Raw genomic sequence first — 14,107 nt, 5'->3', positions numbered from 1 at the left:
CACAAACATGAGTAGATTATGTCAAGTAAATCCTGACTCCTGACTCAGCTGTTTATCTTATGTTTAAAATTAACCTAAAATGATTATTGGTTGTTTAAAATTGTAAATGCTACAAGAAACAATTAGTAAGAATGTCTAAATAGGGTCAACAGCTGATATTTTTATTTTCAAAAATTACTAAATTGGGGAGCACCAAGAGCCCTACAACTCCTTTGCCACCCCAATGATACTTTTTAATAGGAAAAATTAATCACTTCATGGTGTAAAACCTTTTCTTCTGTTGAAAACAATTTAATTGGTGATTAGTTGAATTGTATAACCCTGAATAAGTCACTTAATCTGAGCTTCAATGTAATTCAACTATAAAAATAATAACAAATGTTAAGAGAACTAAATTAAGATGATAGGTCAATAGACAGACAGATAGATGGAATATTAAATAAATATTACCTCTTTGCCAGGCACTATGGTAACTTCTATGAATAAAAATATAAATAAATAACACAGTTTGCTCTCAACGAATTTATATTCTTATCAGAAAAAAACAACACAGTGGGGGATGGAAGTGTTAGGTAAAGAATGGTTATGTGTTGATTGCTTCATAAAACTTAAAGCAAGATGCAACACATCCAGAGGAAGGACAATAGAGAGCAGGCATTAGGGAGGTCAGATGAAAGAATTGACCTGAAGAAAGAAATGTGATAGTCATATAAAAACTTTCTTCAAGAACTCTCATGGGAGGGAAATAGATTTTGTTTGCTCCCAGAAGGCAGAAATTGGGGCTCTGAGACCCCAAAATTATCATTCTTTACCTATCATTTCACTTAGACTCTTGATGCACTGGCAGGATCAAATAAAGGCCTTCTCTCTCTCTCTCTCTCTCTCTCTCTCTCTCTCTCTCTCTCTCTCTCTCTCTCTCTCTCTCTCTCTCTCTCTCTCTCTCTCTCCCTCTCTCCCTCTCTCCCTCTCTCTCTTTTTTTAAACAGACTAAGGTATGTTTGTGGTCAGTAGAAAAGATTCTTACTTTTCTGGGATAAGTGTGGAACTAGATTAGAGAAATAAAGAGGGAATAACTGAAAGGACAAATTTCCTGAGAATGCAGAACAGGATAGGACCAAGAATACAAATAAAAGTATTGGTATTAACAATCTGGATAATGTCTATTTCTCAGACTAGACTGAAGGAAGTGAAAACAGGGGTAAGATATTAAGAGATTTTCAAGTATAGAATTAAAGATAGATGTCTCTTAGCTTCTTAGTAAAGTAGAAAATGAGTTTTGTTGTTAGTTCCTTTCTGTAATTTTATCTTCTATGATTCATTTGAGATTTCTACTATTCTTCTTCATAGGTTGTAGCAACAGTTTTCTATGGTTTCTAAATAATACATTTACATAGGCAATTTTCTTCCTTTCCTTCCTTGTTCATTTTATAGCCTTTTTAATCAGATTTGATAAATATGAATCTAGTCTTGATCAGATTCACATATAGGGGAAAATGACTTAGATTCAAGAAATTTTCTTTAGAGTTCTCCAGGTTCAATGACACATAAACAAGTTATTGGCTAGAAATTTTTGACATTCAAATTCTTCCTGATTTATTTATCTTTTTTGCTGCATGAGATCAGGTTTATCTTATTGTCCAGTGCCTCAATGTGACATATGCAACCAGCATTTATTTCACTGCTCAGTTTTTAGTTTAGTTTAGTTTTTAATTTGGTATGCTCTCCCCAATATTCTGGCTGATTTTTTTTGCCCTCTATTTGTTTTCTAGAATGAATATCTATAATGGGAAATGTGTATGTGTGTGTGTGTGTGTGTGTGTAGGTGTGTGTATTTGTAGTCTCCCTTTGATGATAGATTATCCTCTTTATTTCTTCATCTAAGTCTGGAAATTGTTGCCATAATGCCCCTGGGCAATATCACTTCTCTGTGATCCATATCTTAGCAATAAAACATCTCTGATTATGGGCTATATTTTAGATTACATGGAAAAAAAAAATAAGGAGATACCAAATAGATCTGTTAGGTCAATATATCAAGTCGAATTTCAATCTATAACTTGCTAGATATTACAAAAGTTGAGAAACTAAAGAGTTAAATAAATGGTTCCCATGATAACAGAGTAGTAATATCCAGGAGTAGGATTTGAATTCAGTACCTCCTGAGGCTAAAGTTAGTACTTTATCCACTAGGTCCTGCTATATTAGTCTGTTTCACTATAAGTCTTCAAAGGAGACCATTAAAATCTAAGTAGAATTCTATCCTTGTACCTACAATCATACTTTAGAGAGGAATAAGACTGAAGGCTGCCAAGTTTATTCCCAGACGCTAATAGAAATAAATATGGCCTTATTAAGAATTCAGGATTGTGCTGTAACTGTAGTTTTATATAAGCCTATTTTTCTCCTTATAAAAAATGCCCATATAGACCCCAAATTTTGCAATCAGTATCTAAAGTGGAAATAGATGAAAAAGCCCCAAGAGTTTTGTTAAATGGTTTTATATTAGAAATAAAACTTTTGATCCCATAGGTTATTTTAAGGAATTGATTAAAATAACTAACCTCTTTGGACTTAAGATTTCTCATCTCCAAAATAAAGGGAGATGAACTATGTGATATTTGAGGTCTTTTCCAGCTCTATATCCTATATTTCTATGATCTCATGATTCACTTGTTTTAGAGATCTATAGGCACAATGAGAGATGGGCCCAAGATTTACAAGACTTTTAAAGGAAATATTAAAAGCAGGAGCTAATTAAATTGTTACTGGTTCGCTATCCCATTCTTCTGATAATTGACAAAACTAGGGGTTAAAAGGTTTATCTTCTCTTGGGATTTAGGGTTCTCCTTTCCCTTTTTCCAAGTGCAAAACACATGGCTCATTTCCTTCCCAATTCCACTCCTGTGGGATTCTCTTAGATCTTGGATATAAGCACCGAAGACTTAATCATAATCTTGTTGTACCCAAGGGAAGACCATAATAGACACCAGCCCATGCCATATGTTTGCTTCCACTTGCAATGCAGTTCCCATGGCTTCTCTTAGTGAAAACAACTGTTTTTGTAAAATGCCTGACTGCTCTGATAAAGTATCAGTGATCTCTCCTGAAGCAGTACCTCGAGGTACAAATGATCTGCTGTTGGAAAGGATAATGGAACTCAGAGAAAGGAATGTGCAAACACTAGTTTGAGTTTTATGGAGGCTTTGAGCAGTGAAGGAGTATTTGGAGGAGCAATCTGTTTTCAGTCATAAGTGTCTTATAAAAACTCTACAGATATGCTTTAGTAGAGGACAGTTTCTCACCAGGAATTCCCTATCTCAATGAAATCACAGGTCTAGTACTTAAAGGAAAAATGATTGACAAAGAAGGCAAACAGAGACAAATCAAAGATAAGAAAAATTTCTTTCAAAACATAAATGAACAAACATTAGGTAATGGAGAGGAGCACTTCATTTATGAGGAAAAATTTTGCAAAAACTTCCCATGGCTTACAGTTGAGAATTTTTAGGAGAATGGACCATTATTATAAAAAAAAAATCTGAGATCCCTTTGGAACATTAAGTTTTGTGTTTAAAATAATAATAATAATTTTTAAAAGACAATCTTATTTCAAAAAGTCTTATTTAAATGTTAGCCATGATTTTTAGCTAAGGGAGCCTAGGTTTCAGGAATACAAGCTAAGGTTTAAATTGCTCAATCTCATTAGTAAAGGACATCTCCCAAGTAATTCAACCCAGCCTAAAGTAAATGTCTGAGCAAAACTGCCTTGTCAGCTCTGCTTCTAGCTGGATAAGTAAAAGCCCAGAAGGAGGTACAAAAACCCAAGATGCATTTTCAAAATAATGACCTCTCAATTCTAATACTGATGGGTTCGTTCCTGAGGCTTTTGTTCCAACACCAATCAATCTTCTATAAGTCTTTTGATCTAGTGAAAATGGATAATTATGGGGATGTAATATGATCATAACCTAAAAATCAATCATCTAGGTTTATAACCATATGCTCACACATAGGTGTTATCTATAAATTTTACCTGCAAACAAACTGACAATTTAAATAAAATATTTCTATACTTGCCCCCCACCTCTGCCCTATACAACTAAGTCTGTGAATTTATTACCAACTATTTTGAATAAGTTGACTAGCCAACTAAATTACTGGATAGTTAATTTTTTTTTAGATGACTGAATACATACACATATGTAGTGTATATTTAGCTGTTTTATTGATGCTTCGTATCATTATTCCCTATCATCTCATTCTTTTTAATTTAATATTGTTTAATATATAATAAGAACTTGGTTAAGTGCTTTCTAACTAACTGATTGACTATTTGAAGGTAGGATTCCCAAGGAATACCCACTCTACTTTGCTTGGAATATTAATTGAATCTAACAATGTATGTAATATTTTGTCCAAATAGCCTCCCCATATATACACAGAAGCACAAACTTTCTACTGTGAAGCAAGATGGTTAACTAATTATTCATTCTTTGAAAGTGCTACTGATTTTTTCTGTAGCTAAATGTTCAGCATCTGTATGGGTGTACATATGTGTGATCATTTCATTTACATTGGTCTAGATATTTTACATATTGCTAATTTGGTTTGCTTCTTTCATGATATAACACTTTATACTTCCCATATTTCTCTGAATTTCACACACTTGTCACTTATTTAGCTCCAATATATTCATGTCACATTTTTTTCAGGCATTCCCCAATTTATGATCATTTGCTTTGTTTTTATTTTTTGCTATTATAAAGAGTGCTATTATGAATATTTTGGTATATATGGGCAGGCCAATCAATCAACAAGCAATTATTAAAGATCTACTAAGTTTTAAGCATTCTATTAGTTGCTGGGCATACAAAGACAAAAATTACAGTTCTTGCCCCAAAGACCATACACTTAATTGGGAAGAAAATGCATATACAAAATAGATACAAGATAATTTTGAAGAGGAGACACAAGCTTGGGGGGATCAAGTAAAGCTTCATGTAAAAAGTAGATTTTTATAGGAGATTAGAAAATCAAAAAGGTGGAAGTAAGGAAGGGAATGCATTCCAGGCATGAGAGAAATACAATACAAAGGCATTTGAAAAAGTCATTTGCGTGAAATGAATATAGTACATCTATCTATTTGAATATATGCACACACATACATATGTATGTCTTATACATATATGCATATATTATACATATATGCATAGATACACATTGTTTATGTTTCTAGATATTATATTATATTATATCCCCCTTTAAAATATGAGCTTCTTAAGGGCAAGGATTTTTTGTCTTTCTTGATCTTCCTGCACTAAGAATATTGTTTAACATGTAATAAGAACTTGGTTAAGTGCTTTCTAATTAACTGATTGACTATTTGAAGGCAGGATTCCCAAGGAATACCCACTCTACTTTGCTTGGAGTAAAGTCACTGCCTTCTCTATCTGGCTTGCCCTTACTCTTGAGATTAAAAAGGTAAGATACTCTATGTCTAACTTTCCCAGTCATCATTCTAATATGTATTCAGATTTTCCCTGCCTTCCCTCAAATGCAAAGATATCCCCTTTTTATGCCATTTTTAACATTATAGCTACTTGTTTATATGTCAGAGATTATAAACACCATTTGTATATTGACTGTTTTGTTTCTCCTTCCATTTTCCCCCATGCCTAGAACTTTGCTTTCCACATAGTCAATTTTTAATCACATTTATTGAATTATATTGAAAAGGTCAATCATTCTATAAGGGTGTAAAGAAGATACCATCTCCCAAATGGAAACCAAAATTTGATTAATAGAATTAGGGGCCCCCCAATGAGTGTCATGTCCAATGTCAATAGCCTGAAAGTCAAATCCAGAAGTCATGTTTTTAAATCAATTAGGAAAAAGAGCAGTGATAGTTTCAAAGTCCCTATTCATTTGTTTTCTTCTCCCAACCAGAATCAGTTAGTTATAAAAGAAAGCAAGAATTAAACTTTATTGTATAAAATATTTTTGTTGTAAAGAGTTATTTGTTATGCTCATGTGAGTAAAGAAGGTACAGCTCCACATTGAACTTGAGCATAAAATCAGAACAAGGAAGCCAGGAAAGTTATTATATCATTTCATTTTTCTTTGTTTTTCCTTCATTCCTTTACATTATTATTAGTATTAGAATTGAAATGCAGAATAAAGTGACTGAACCACACAAGATGGAAATTATCACTAGTAAGAATCTAATCCTGGTCATAATGCATGTTGTGTCAGCTCTATTTCCTCCTTTCTCAACAAGGAAGATCTCAGAGATATAATCAACAACAAAATGGTAGCCAATCATTCGCTGTATAATAGGAAGACTTAATGTTGGGCAGTTTAGAAGACAAATCCCTAAAAAATAAACTTGTCATTGCCCAGAAAATGTCCCATATCACTATCTCCCATTCCTCTTCACAAACCAATAAAAAAAGACATTTTCCAAAATGCTCACCATTCTACCTTTTCTATTTTCTCTCTAAACTCTCTCCCTTGATCTCATATATTTTCCTAATACATCAGGATGCAGCAACTAAGCCAGCTAACTCTATGGTTCAATATCAAAATTTTAGAGCAACAGATGCCTGAAAGGCATCTATAACAGCAGTGAGTATGCTCCATTGGAATAAGGAAACTTCTCTGTTAAGTACCAATTTTCTCCAACAACTACCACCACTAATTCTCTCACCCATTACTTCCATTAAAAGGCCAACTATATGATAATAGGGTAGTTTTATTCTTTAATTTCAGTCATTCAATCAGTTAATACACATGTTATTAATTATTAATAAATGCCAGGAATTGTGTCACCTAGAACAGTGCATAGAGAGGAGCAACATACAAAAATATCTAAAAAGGGAGAAAGGAGACAGATTGTGAAGACCTCTAAATGACAAACAGAGGACTTTAATTCTATCCTGGAGTTTTTTGAGCAGAGTATCTTTAGTGCTTGGTATGTACATGTTTAATACATGGTTGCTCATTGACTATTTTATTGATTGCATTTACCATTCTTTCTCCATCAGTTCACTTCTGAAATGAAAATAGTTCCTGGTAGGAAAAACACATGAGGTCATTAAAGGTTTTGTGTTACCAAATAGAAAAGAATGCTGGGCACCCCTTAATAGATTTCTCAAGTTCCCTATTCAAAACTGTGACTCCTCTCATTTTCAGCAGCTGACTTCACTTCCTGCTTTCCTCCTAAAATGGAGGCCAATAAACATCAGCACCCTCCATTTCCCTCATATCTGTCTCAAAAGTTCTCTATAACATACTTTCTTTCCTCCTGAGCTATTGTCTATGAGATAGAACATACTTCTTTCTTGCCAAATATAACTCTCCTACCAGTGCTAAAGATATCATACATTCCCATGCTCTGTGGGATTTTGTTCTTTCAGTCATCCTCACCCTGTCTTGCATTTTCATCTCTCCCTTTCTGGTTGTTCATCTTCTCACATCAATTCTACTTTAAAAATAAAATATTATATGGAAGTATATTTAGGGATCTTTTCATAATTAGAAAAATTTTAAATTTTGTAATCATAATTCTATGACATAAATTTGGAGTTTTTAAGTAAAGGCTATCATTGCAGTTATTATACACATTTAATGAATATATCTAAAATATAATAAGTAGTATGTTAAATTATCCTAGGGTCTTACAATACATTTGCTATTGTTGTTAAAAGGGGTTTTCAAGAAAAAATGTGGAAACTGCTGCATTATATCATTGATTCCAAAGGAAGAAAATAGTAATAAAGAAGGAGTTATCAATGGTGTTAACTGCAACAAAGAGATTGAGAAGGCAGTTAACTTTGAGAAAGCAACTCCAGTCAAATAGTAGGGGAGGAAGACATATAGTAAAGTGATGAGCAAGTAAGAACAGAGAAAAAAGAAGTAGTAAATATATAAACTATTCATTACAAAAAGTGTGTTAATGAAAATAAAATAAGGGAAAGAAAAATGTTACTTTAGCAATTGAGTTCAGAAAGGATGTTTTGTTATATTCTACTATTTTTGTTTGGTTTCTGTATTTGATTTAAAACAAGAATAGCTAGCATTTACATAGATAGTGCCTATAGTGTGCCAGGCACCATTCTAAACACTTAAAAAATATCAACTCATTTGATCCTCACAACAAAATAGACATAATACATCTCATTATATATATATATATACATATATATATATGTATATATATATATATATATATATATATAAATTGAGGCAAAGAGATTAATTATGAGACCCCAAGCAAGTTATTTCACCTTTCTATGCTTCATTTTCCTCATCTGTAAAATTAGGAATTGGATTTGTTAATCTCTAAAAGTTTCTTCCAATCCTAAATACATACAATCCTTTAATGCTATCAAATTGTTCTCTTTCCAGATCTCCAGTTATATTCCCACCCTATTTTTTCACTGTCTCCTATTTCTTCATGCCTTTTAAGCATGGAAATCCATCAAAACTCTGTACTCAACTCTCTTCTTTTTCTAAATGTTATCTTTCTTTATAATATTATCCAATTCAAATGATTTCCATATACACATTTCAAATTATTTTCTTTCCCTTGGGCATTAATCCAACATTTTCAACTTCCTATGAGACATTTGTATCTTGATGGCTCTGAAGTATCTAAAACAAATTCATAATCTTTTCCTCAATGATTTCCCTTTTGCTAGGAGTTGCCATCATTGCAAACCTTGAAGTCATCATTGTACCTATCTTTCCTTTACCTTCTAGTACATATCAACAATTCTGCTTCCTTAACACATTACTTGGTGTCCATTCCTTAATGGCTAATCCATTGCCATAACTTGATGGAATTTTTAACTTCACACCTGAACAATGGATACCACCTTTTATCTGGTCTTCCTGACCAGATAAAAAAGATAAAAAAAGATAAAAAAAGACTGATGTCTTTTTCTACGGAATCCATTCCTATACAAAATTTTCAGAATAATTTTCTTATTACAAAGGCATCAGAATTGTTCTGATTTTCATATCTTAAGAAACTTAAATGTTTCTGTAGAGTAATAAATCCAATTTACTCAGGCTAGCATTTAAGACACTCCATCAACCTGGTAGCATTCTAACTTTCCAAACTTGCTCCCTATTGTTCTCATATACAAAAACTCCCTTACATGGCTTCATTAAGCTAAGATGTTTAACTGGAATTTGTACCCATTCTTGATAGTTCTATCTTCTGAAATCAAGCAGAATAAATTCATTCTCTCTTTTATATCATAGCCCTTTAGATGAAAAAAGTCACCCCAACTCTTTTCTTCTTCAGGTTAAATGCCCCAGTTCTTTCAACTGAAACTTGTATGAGTTAGTCTTTAGTTTCCTTCTCCTTCTAATTGTTCTCCTTTGGAAATGTTCCAGTTAGTCAATATTTTTCTTAACATGTGATATCCAATTCTGAACACAGTATTCTAGATATAGTGGGAGCAGGCCAGGTTATAGAAGATGATTTCATCTTCTGAACACTATATTTGACTTATAACCTGAAAACATATTGCAACTCATAGTAGGAGAGAAATGAAAAAAAATTGTCTAGCAAAAGTATGATGATCTTAAAAGTGAGTGATGAACTGGAGGGGGGTACAGTTTATATAACATCTCTCCTCTATTAGCTTACTTTTACACCAAGATCCTTTGCTAGCACCTTATAAATTCCCAATGAATAGATGAGTAAATGAATGTATTAATAAATGCCAGGTTTACCTGGAAATATAGACTTCTGTTTTTATGTGTTATTGTATCAGGTACTGAGTCATAGGAATTCAGATGTCATCTAGTCCTTCATTTTGCAAATGAGGAAACTGAATACAACAGAAGCAAAGTACTTTGTACAAGATCACACACATACACACACAGGTACTAAGTGACAGAAGAGAGCTGTGAACCCAGATCTTGTAACTTCAAACCCAGTACTATTTTAAATTCAAATAATTCTGAAAAGAAAGTATTTCCTGAAGTGTGTCTGGAGATAAGTGGGAGTGAACCTCAATGTTATTTGATTCATAATTATGTGACAGAAGAATTCATATGTGATTGAATGAAAAGAATAAAACCTACACACTAATATGCAATATATCAAGCATGATTCTCATTTATGAAAATTCAGGCAAATGAAAATTCAGTTCAATTTGATTTGATTGAATCAGCAATCTTGGACAATATAGTAATCAAATCAGCTAATGTAGAGGAGGTGAAGGGAAAAATAGCAAGTATTTTTAAAGCACCTACTACGTGCCAGGCCCTTTGCCAAATATTTTATACACATTTGTATAAATGATGTAATTTGATATACTTTTTGCTAATGTGATTTTATATTGCCTTGGAGGAAGAATATAAAGAAAATGAAGGACCATATTTATAGAATATAATAATCAGTAAAGGAGCAGAAGATATTTAATTCAGAAAAAAAGAATTAGGAAAGATGTGTTGCTCACTCTTCTCATGTGAGTTGGGCTAATTTTTCTTTAAAAAAATATTGAAACCTCTTAAAAATTTAATTGGCTCAAGGGATAAAGACTGAAATATTGACTTAGCTTTCTGATTGCCTAAGTATAAAATAGGCAGAACACAAGTGGTTTGAGTTCACAGACCAGAAGTATGAATGGCTTTGAGAAACTAAATCTTTCCTTTATCTTGGATCACTATTCTGGATGCCCTACTCTGGATGTCCTTTCCTTACTATGGTTAAGTGAATCATTTGTTAACCCTTGGATAGATTACACGTGGCTGGTTTCATTCTAATTCCAGATAAAACACCAGGGGACAGACAGTCTCAGGTCCAAGCCTTGACAGGGAACATGATGGAATTCTTCAAGTATTTAAAAGGTTATCATTTAGCAAGGGGATCAGACTAGTTCTACTTGATCCCATGGGACAGGAGAAGGTGGCAGTTGAGAAAAAAAGAAAAATATAAGCTTGAGATCAAAGAAAAAAATCCTAATAATTAGGCAAAATGGGCAACCTCAGAAGGTCCCTCATCCTCTCGGTAAATTCTTACCCAGTGCTATTATTTCCAGAAAAGTTTAGGTCATCCCTATTAATTTCTCTTTTCTCCCTGCTTCTGATTTCCAGGACTTTTCTATCTCCACATAAACTGCATTCTCACCCTGAAGATGTCTCTGCCCCTGTAGCCCTTCCTCTGATTTGTGTACTTGGCACAATCATTTTAAAAAGAAATATTTGAAAGATAGATTTGCATTTCTAATATTTAGCACAGTCAGTTGTGCATAATAATAAATGTTTTATCTATCTAGTGGGTTCACTCTTATTGGATGACCATTTTATAAATTTATTTTCAAGAAAATTACTTCGTACAAAGAGAATGGATCTCATAGGTCCCTGATCTGACTGAGGACAGGTTTGAACTCAGATCTACCTGACTCTAGGTTCATAATTCTATTCATTGAGTCACTTAGTTGCCTCTAACACAAAGTGCCTTTTCTTGTTGAGCTTTCCAACTTGCAGGGACCTTTGACTCATACATCAATAATTATGGTGCAAAATAATGTATGATTAGGCTTTTAGAAAAGTACAAAGTGGATGAAAGACCATTTCTAATGGCCTTACTCATCCCGGGATAATGCAAGGGAGACCAAGAACAAAAGAGACCCTTTCTACTATTTGAGCACCCCTTCTGGCACCCTACCATCAGAAACACTTTTACTGTCAAAGAGGGCAGGTACTGTGCCTTGAAAGAAGAGACTGGGAAGCCTCCCCACCTCCCCATGCAATGATCAATTTGGGCAAAGAAGAGATTCTTAGTAATCTCTTGCCTGGAACTTTGCCTCTTCTTGTGATTCTGTTCCTTTATACAGAACAATCAGTGCTTTGACTGAGAGGAAGCCCATGGCGGAGCTCAAGCATATTGGGCGCCTTCCCTCCTTTTAAAGCAATAATGAGAAACTATAAATATCCAACTGCTTCCATAGGATTTTACCAAACCTTTTAGCCACAATCACAGCATTCAATTCTCCCCAGCATATAAAGGGAGAAAATCTTAATCACAGCAGTGATTAGGTAGCCCTCCTAATTACCTTAATGAGGACTACAGAGATTTGGTGCCTTTATCCACACAACAATTATATTTACCAGCCTAACAGTGCAGTGACACGAAGGCACTTAGAGCTCATTACTTGTACTTACTCATATTTAGGAGGACTTAGGGTTTTATTTTAAAATGCTCTCCAGTTTGCTGATCCAGGCCTAGGACAATATTTCATTCTGAGCTCCCCAGTCCTGTCACTGTAGGCGACTTGTTCTTGGGGTAGTAAAGAATATATTCAGATAGAAATCTAGAGTTAACAAGACTGGACAGTCCTATTTCATTTTACTGTCTAATTCCTTCTAATCCATGGCTTTCCATCTCCTCCCACCCACCTGTAAAATGTTCCTTAAAAGTATTTGCCTGATTTAACATCTGAAAATTCTACATGCCTCAAACACACATAATTTCAATTGCCTCTGTGTTTTTGTATATGCTACAGACTTTAATTATTGAGAATGAGGGGAAAATATATCAAGAAAGTGCTTGAAAGATTTCCAAATATTTTCATTTTCAAGAAAACAGTACTCATTCAATTAAGCTGCTTCTCATCCCCATCCCTAAGGCACAAGGTCAGTTTGACACTCCAAAGAGTTAAATCATCCTTGGCAGGAGTCTTGACTTGGCAGAAGCACCATGATGAGAAATCCAGATTACGAGCATCATTTGTAATGTGAGTGCCCAGCACTTAATCTAGTCCTAGTTTGTTTTTGTATGGAAGAGCAATGCTTGAAAGGCAGTCATTGGTGGAGGTGGGGGTTCAAATCACATTGGTACTAGGTGTGCCCTTCCCCATGATTGCCACGTTTTAATATAAAGCTTCATTCATAAACAAGAAATTGTCAGGTCTTCCCCATCCCAAGTACACTGCTTGCCCTGAAATTCAGTCAGCCTCTTGCTCCACTAGGAAAAATTTAGAGCTTCTTTTTAAAAAAAAAATCTGAAGAAGAATTTTACTGAGGGAAATAGAAAGCCAAGAACTGAGCATCTTCCCAACCAATCCTCTTTGGGATTTTTAAATGACATTTATATGAAACCCCAGAGACTGTACAGCTTTTGAAAGTACTAGAATACTAAAAAGGCTAAGGTGACATCATATAAAATCAACAAATCCTTAGGACAATCCAAAATGGTTGATTTTGTAAAAATTCAGGTAAACTAGTTGTGAGATCAGATTGGTCATTGTTTTATTTAACTTATCAGTTAATTGAATTAAAAGAGTCTAATGAGGAAAACAATGGTGACAATTGTCTTAATCACCATTTTGTAACCACTACCTGCTCTCCCACTGAAAAAGAAAAAAAAATTCATTCTCACTTGGATAATTTACACTGGCTGAATCCATGGAAAAGTCACTACTTCAGATGCAAACCAAGTTAGGAAGGCACTAAAGACCCACTAGAAATAGGATTTGCCTTTAGTTCATATGTTTTTGTGGTATATCTTGTCCTGGGCGTCATGCGGCCTGGATTCTCCTGGTAAACTACTTCATGTCTTTAGAAATAATTCTTCTCATCAGTAAATTGAAAGAGTTGTGTTCAATGATTTCTAAGGTTTCTCCCAAATCTGAAATCTTATGATTCTCTAAATTTTTCTGAGGATTTTATCTCTGTTTACTTTCATGCCTCAGACCATTCTTCACCTTCATATACACACTACAATAGATCTACTTGAATGTTATCAGGTAAAGAAAATGAGAATCTCCTGGTCTAGAGTTATTGATCCATATCTAATTTAGAGTCTAGAATATTTACCAAGAAGAATTTGTAATTCCCTTTCCCTCCTCATTTCCCAGCCCCTCTTATTCTCTCTCTCTTCTCCCCACCTCCCCAGAACACTCATTTTTTTAGACAAAGCCCTGGATTTGGGAACATGAAGCCTGGCTTTGAATGCTATTTTTTAAGACATGGAACCCATCTCATCTTATGCGTTTATAAAATGTAGTTGTTTGGACAGAAGTGCCTTGTAAACCATAATGCATTATGTGACTGTGAGTTATCATCATTTATATTATTAATAACCATA

The 14,107-nt window shown here is 33.9% G+C and overlaps 1 long non-coding RNA gene across 1 annotated transcript; it reads left to right on the top strand.

Moving 5' to 3' along the window:
- The first annotated feature begins 5,394 nt into the window (after positions 1–5,394).
- LOC141541087 (uncharacterized) lies at positions 5,395–11,240 on the top strand. The gene is made up of 3 exons (XR_012481650.1): positions 5,395–5,481; positions 10,789–10,855; positions 11,113–11,240. It is a non-coding gene; the product is annotated as an uncharacterized LOC141541087 (long non-coding RNA).
- Positions 11,241–14,107: the final 2,867 nt, after the last annotated feature.

This window comes from Sminthopsis crassicaudata, chromosome 4, assembly GCF_048593235.1.
Source record: "Sminthopsis crassicaudata isolate SCR6 chromosome 4, ASM4859323v1, whole genome shotgun sequence".
NCBI lineage: Eukaryota > Metazoa > Chordata > Mammalia > Dasyuromorphia > Dasyuridae > Sminthopsis > Sminthopsis crassicaudata.
This window is presented reverse-complemented; position numbering and strand designations above follow the sequence as displayed.